A 7,509-nucleotide genomic window follows, 5' to 3' on the forward strand; every position below is an offset into this window, starting at 1 on the left:
GCCCGGGGCGGGGACACAGTGACCATCGGCCCGGGGCGGGGACACAGTGACCATCGGCCCGGGGCGGGGACAGAGTGACCGACAGCCCGGTTCGGGGACACCAGTGACCAATGGGTCCAATTGTTGTGGTAGTGCCCTGGAGCGGTTTGTGGTGGCCAGCAGCCAGACCATGTAGAAGGCCCCTGTGATGGTCTGCTGTACTGTGGAGAGAGACTGTGATGTTTGTCTTTTTAACTTAGCTTCTTGCTTTTTTTGACCTATGATCATACTGTGTATAGCTGCAATGGAAGGTTTTTGTTCATTTCTCTATTCTGAAACTAAGGATTGTACCTGGGTCCTCTCTACCTCATATGGTGTCCTGTGTTAGTGACATTATTACACCGTAACCTAGTTTGTATTTGAGGATTCTGTACCTTTGTACCTAAGGTGGCAGTGTAACAGGCAACTTGTAAACTTTTCACTGTGTATATGTGACAATAAAGCTAATTCATTCATTCATTCATTTATTCAATCATTCATTCCTTCATTCATTTAATGTGGTCTCCCACATTCGGCTACTTAATAAGAGCCCATGGCGTTGGGAGTAGGATAGAGGATTGGCTAACTAATAGAAGGGGAGGCCATTTTCAGGAAGACAACCTGGAGGTAATGAAGTGCCAGAGGGATCAGAACCTGGGGCCACAGTTATTTCCAATGTACAATCATGACTTAGATGAGGAAAGTGAATTCTATAGCCATGTTTTGTCAGGTCTGTGGTGAAGATGTCACAGAGAGCCTGCAGTGGGAAAGAGACAGGTTTAAGTGAGTGGGCAAAGATTTGGCAGCTAGACTACCATGTGGGAAAATGCAAGGTTATGCATTTTGGTAGGAAGAATAGAACAGTCGGATATTATTTAGATGGTGAAAGACAATATAAAGTGGCAGTTTCGAAGGATTTTGGGGTTCTTCTGCATGAATCACAAAAAGCTGGTGTTCGAGTTCAGCAAGTTATAGGGAAGGCAAATGGAATATGAATCATCATTTCAAAGAGAATGGGGTGTAGGAGTGTGGAGGTTTTGCAAAAACTATACAAGGTACTCATCAGAACCCAGACGGAATACTGTGAACAGTTTTGATCACCTTTTCTGAGGAAAGACATACTGTCATGGGAGGCAATCCAGTGCAAGTTGACTCGGTAGATCCTGCAGAGAGAGAGCCTATCTTATGAGTAGGTTGGGCCTGTGCTCATTGGAAGATAGAAGAATGAGAAGCAATCTTATTGAAACATCAATGTTCCTCAAGGGACTTGACAGGTCAGATGCAGAACAGTTGTTTGACCTCGTGGGAGAGTCTTGGACCAGATGACACCATCTTAAGGAACAGGCCACCCATTTAAGAAAGATGAGGATGAATTTCTTCTCCCAAACAATCCATGGAATTCCCCACCACAGAGGGCTTTTGAGACTGGATCTTCATATGCATTCAAGGCTAAGATAAACAGATTTTGAATCATGATGGCAATGGGTAAAAGGCAGGAAAGTGGATTTGAGGTTTCATCAGATCAGTGATCATCTTATTGAATGGCTGAGCAGATTTGATGGACTGTATGGACCATTTCTGCTCTTATGTCTTGTGCTCTTATAAACATATACATATTTCTACTGTACCTAAAATCAAGTGATCTGGAAGAGGCAATAAAGAAGATAAAAACTCAGATCAATTGGGGAAAAGTAAATTGACAAAATTTCTCCCTCATCCATTCACGAGTCAAAGCTTACCCTAGAGAATCTGCAGTGTCTTTTCCTCTGGTATAATAAGCAGCACTTTCAGAATTTAGTGAATCTTCAATTGATGCATGAACGGATGTCTGTCCCAAAATCCAATTTTATTCTGCAAATTGTAAAACCTTGTGTTCTATCTCTGAACTGGGCCTCATGTCAAAGAGCTTAAAATTATGATTCCTGACCCTTCCAAACCCATTCAACTGAAGGAGACTAAGATGCAATCTATTCCTCTGTGAGATGACAAGTTCAGGAAAGTTACCCATATGATGGAGATTCTGAAACCAAAGCAAGATCTGGAAGCCAAAACGCGAAGAAGGCAGGAAATATTTTCCTGGTTGTTGCATTGTAAAGCAATCAGTGCGATTTAGTTAGTGCCATGTTCGGTACACTGTTCCAATTGTAATCAAGGCACTAATGAGGGCAATAAGGATGATCACATTTGGTTTCAAGAGCAAGATTAAGTTTTATTCAATAGCCTGTGCAGAGTGAAAGAAAATGAGTCACAGTGCCACACATTAAGTTCAACGAGGTGCTTCAGAATATTTCAATTTACTGAGCAATGAATCAACAGAGTGTGGTATGGTTTTGTGGGGTTTATTTTCTCTTGTTCCAAAAGAAGTCAGCAAGTCCTATTTCTTTCAGATGGAAAATTACCGAGTAGCTTCTGCAGCCACCTATAGTTCCCCAGCTGGCTCCCAGTACCAGTCCGAGGCCCAGAGACCCCTGATTAATGTGGAAAACACCAGGTCTTTTGGAACTTGTGTCTGGAACTGTACAGGAGCAAGGACTGAACATTGAACTGCATGCGCAATAACAGGCTTGCTGAGACCTTGGACACCCAGGTGACAGTGACACGACTTTCTGCTGCTCACTAGATCCCCCTGCAATTTGAAACAGCTCCACTGCTTCTTGCATCCTGTTGCTGACAGACATATCTGGGCAGGGCCCCACATGCAAAGAGCATTAATGTGCTGGCTTGTCTGCTGAGGAAATTTGGCAGATAAAGCAGAAACTTCAGCCCACCAAAATTTTCCGTTCGTCTCTGACTCAACTATTTGAACATTCACAGGCATGTGGAATTTATGACATGGAAACAGACAATTCAGCCCAACCGTCCCATGTTGGTATTTACACAAGCACCCTCCCACTCATTCTTCTTTACCTGATGCCAACAGTATCAGCTGCTGATTCTTTCACTCTCATGTATCTACTTATCGAGATATCCCAAAACACATCTATCCTGTTGGCACCAATAATTCTCCCAAATGACTGGGGATGAAAGAGTTACCTTATGACGAGAGGATGGGCCGTTGTTCAAAGGTACAAGGGCTTGATAGGGTTAAGGCTGAGGAGCTAAGCACTAAACATAGCAATGACGTCTGAACATGTGGACAGTAAACAGCTGAGGATCACAATGGAGTAAGACCTAACATCCAGGTACTCCCTGAAGCACCTGCAGCAATCTCTTTCATATCAAAATGACCAGCAACTAGTCGTCTACATACAATGAACTAACTCTTGTTCAATATAACAGCCTCTTCCAGTTAGACCAGGAAGCGGTTTTCCTAGTCCACAGTAGACTGAGGGAGGCCCTGGAGATCACTTGACTTAAAGAGGATAGTGACATCAAAGGTACCACGTGGAGGGATGTTGCCTCAGCTTAGCTGCACATACTGCACAGGACTGTATTATTACAGGTTAGAAGAATAAAAGATAACTTTGTTGAAACATCTCAGATTCAGAGAGAACGTGATAAAGACAGATGCTGAAAGGATGTTTTTCCTTCTGATAAAGACTAAAACTAGGGGACACAGTTTGAAATAAGAGATTTCCCATTTAAGTCAGGGATGAGGAAGAAATCTTTCGCTCAGAAGATCATGAGTCATTGGAAATCTCCTCCAAAGAAAGCAGTGGAGATGCAGTCCTTGAATACTTTCAAGGGGCAGGTCTACAGATTCTTGACTAACAAGGGAGTCAAAAATTATGGGGGTTGGCAGGAATGTGGAGTTGAGGCCAGAATCCAACAAGCCATGATAAGATCATAAGATGGCCACTCATTCCATCAAAGCTGATCCACCATTCAATGATGACTGACAGGTTTCTCAACCCCGTTCTCAGCTTTCTCTCCATACCCCTTGACCCCCTCACTAATCAAGAACCTATCTCTGCCTTAAATACACTCAATGACTTGGCCTCCACAGCCCTCTGCAGCAGTGAGTTCCACAGAGTCACCGCCCTCTAACTGAAGAAATTGCTCCTCATCTCAATTCTCAAGGATTGTCCCTTCCTACTGAGGCTGTATCCTAAGTCCAAGTCTCTCCGACTAGTAGAAATATTTTCTCCACAACCACTCTCTTCAGGTATCTCAGTACTCTGTAAGTTTTCATCAGATCCCCCCTCATCTTTCTAATCTCTATCAAGCACAGACACAAGAGTCCTCAACCACTCCTCATACAACAAGTCTGTCATCCACAGGATCATTTTTTAAACCTCCTCTGGACCCCCTTGAATGCCAGCACATCCTTCCTTAGATTTGAGGCCAAAAACTGCTCAGAATATTCCAAATGCTGTCTGACCACAGCCTTAGTGGTACATCCCTACTCTTGTATTCTAGCCCACTTCGAATGAAAACTAACATGACATTTGCCTTCCTAACTGCCATATGAACTTGCACTTTAACCTTGAGAGCATCCTGAAATCCCTTTGTGCTTCAGATTTCCAAAGCTTTTCCCCATTTAGAAAATAGTCTATGCCTCTACTCTTCCCACCAAAGTGCATAACTTAATACTTTCCCACATTGTATTCCATCTGCCACTTCTTTGCCCACTCCACTCGCTTGTCCAAGTCCTTCTGTAGCTTCCCCACTTCTCCAACACGACCTGCCTCTCCACCTATCTTTGTGTCATGTGCAAACTTAGCAACAATGCCCTCAGTTCTTATGTCCAGATCGTTAATGTATAACATGAATACACTAACCCCTGCGGAACTCCACTAGTCACTGGCTGCCATCCTGAAGAAGACTCCTTTATCCCTTCTCTGCCTTCTGCAATCCTCTATCCATGTCAGTACCTTGCCTCTAACAGCATGCATTGTTATCTCATTTAACAGCCTTACATGTGGCACCTTGACAAAGGCCTTCCAGAAATGTGAATAGATCACATCCACTGGCTCTCCTTTGTCTAACTTGCTTGTTACCTCCACAAAGGATTCTAACAGATTCGTTAGGCACGACCAGCCCTTGATGATGCTGTGCTATCTCAGCTCTGTTTTACCATGTTCTTCAAGTTCTCCACAATCTCATCCTCAATAATAGACTCTGAAATCTTAGCAACGACAGAGTGCCAGAGTAACTGGCAGGGGTGTTACTTCACCATTTTCCAATCCTCTGGGACCGTCCCTGACTCCAGGATTCCTGAAAGATCAGCACCAATGCCTGCACAATCTCCTCAGCTATCTCCTTCAGAACTCTGGGATGTAGTCCATCTGGTCTGGGCAATTTCTACACCTTCAGACCTTTCAGCTTCTCCAGCACCATCTCCTTAGTGATGGCCACTACACTCACCTCTGCTCCCCGACTCTCTTAAAGGTCTGGTGCACTACTGGTATCTTCCACCATGAAGACTGATGCAAAGCACCTATTCAGTTCCTCTGCCATTTCCATGTTCCCCATAAGGACATCTCCAGCCTCATTTTCCAGTGGCCTAATGTCTGCTCTTGCCTCTCTCTTACCTTTTACGTGTCAATAAAAAGTCTTACGATCTTCTTTTATCTTGCTCACTAGCTTAACTGCATATTTCATCTTCACTCCCTAATTGTCTTTTCACTTATCCTCTGCTGGTTTTTAAAGGCTTCCCAATCCTCTGGCTTCCCACAAATCTTCATCACATTGCATGCTTTTTCTTTTGCTTTTATGCTGCCCTTGACATCCCTTTTCAGCCATAGTTGCTTCATCTCCCCCAACCCCCTCCCCCACCCAAACCCCGTATGTTTCTTAGTCCTTGGGATGAACTTCTCCTGTGCGTCTCAAATTACCCCCAGAAATTCCTGCTACTGTTGCTCCACCGTCTTCCCTCTAAAATACCCCTTCCAATTAACTCTGGCTAGCTCCTGCCTCATGTCTTTATACTTAACTTGACTCAATTGTAATATGGGTTCCATCTGATTCCAGCTTCTCCCTCTCAAACTGCAGGGTGAATTCTATCATATTGTGGTCTCTGTCTTCTTGGGGTTCCTTCACCTTAAGCTCCCTAATCAAGTCTGCCTTATTATACGTCATCAAATCCAGAATTGCCTGTTTCCGAATGGGCTCTAACACAAGCTGCTCCAAAACACTATCTTGTAGACATTCCATAAATTTGTTTTCTTGGGATCTGCTAGTAACTTGATTTTCCCAGTCCACCTGCATATTGAAGTTCCCCATGATTATTGTAACAGCGCTTTTCTAACATGCCCATTCCATCTCCTCCTTTATTTTCTTCCCCACATCCTGACGAATGCAAAGAAGCCTGAAACTAACACTCATCAGAGTCTTCTTCCTTTGCAGTTCCTCAACTCTATCCACAGATTCTGTACATTCTGACCCTGTATCACATCTTGCTATTAATTTATTTTCATTTCTAACTAACAAAACAGCTCTGCCCCTTTGCCCATCTGCCTGTCCTTTCAGTAAGGACATACATCCATGGATATTTAGTTCCCAGCATCTTATTCCCTTGCAGCTGCTTATCTGTGGTGCCCAAAACATCATACCTACCAATCTCAATCTGTGCTACAAGCTCATTTACCTTGTTTCATGTACTGCATGTATTTAAGTACAACACCCTCAGTCTCACCCTTGACTGTCCCCTTCTCATAGGTGTCCATAGGCACCTACTGTGCCTATTGTGAGATTCCTGAGCCTTTCCGTCTCGATGTTAGTTTCCCTCCTGTCCCAGTCCTGATGCCAGTGCCTGACAAAATGGAACTCCAGTTCCCCACATCACTCCTTTAGCCACATCTTTACTTCTCTCATCTTATCTCTTTACCAATTTGCACATGGGTCAGGTAATCATCCAGTGATTATAACCTTTGAGGTCCTTTTTGTTAAAAAAAAAATTGCCCCTAATTCCTGATATTCCTCAAACTGGACCTTCTGCCTACTCTTTTTTTTTGCCATCTCTTGCCTCTGTTATTGGTCCCAGTATGGACCACAACAAGGTCAAGAGCTGAGGGTCTTCCAATGCTACATTCAGAATCCGTCTACCAGCCTCGCTTGGAGTCAACAAGTTGCTATCCCTGACCAGTGGCCAAATTTAAAATATTTAAGCTACAGGGTGTGACTGCCTGGAACACAGCATCAAGGTCATTCTCCCACTCCTGGATGTGGTGCAGTGTTGGAAGTTCGGCTTCCAGTTCATCAACTCTGACCTCAAGTTCCTTGAGCTGCCAATGCGGTCACTGTGGCTCTCCATCATGCAAGATCAACACATCCTCCGCGTTGCCATTTCTAATAGAGCTCATCAGGTTTTATTTATTGCGAAAAAATATACTTCTCGAATCGCCCTGAAATTATTTTCCTCCATTCTGAATCTACCGTGATTTAAGACTGGTCCCGAACATGGGTGCCTTACCAGCCAATCAGATCACAGCTTCTCAGTGTTGTCATTTTCTGAAGAAAAATGAAAAAATATTGCCAACACCAGAACGATCAAAGTCTCTGGGTTTAAGTAGCACTTACCCATGCTCGTGCTGAACCCCCACCCCCCAC

Source organism: Rhincodon typus, chromosome 40 (assembly GCF_021869965.1).
Source record: "Rhincodon typus isolate 14 chromosome 40, sRhiTyp1.1, whole genome shotgun sequence".
Taxonomy (NCBI): Eukaryota; Metazoa; Chordata; class Chondrichthyes; order Orectolobiformes; family Rhincodontidae; genus Rhincodon; species Rhincodon typus.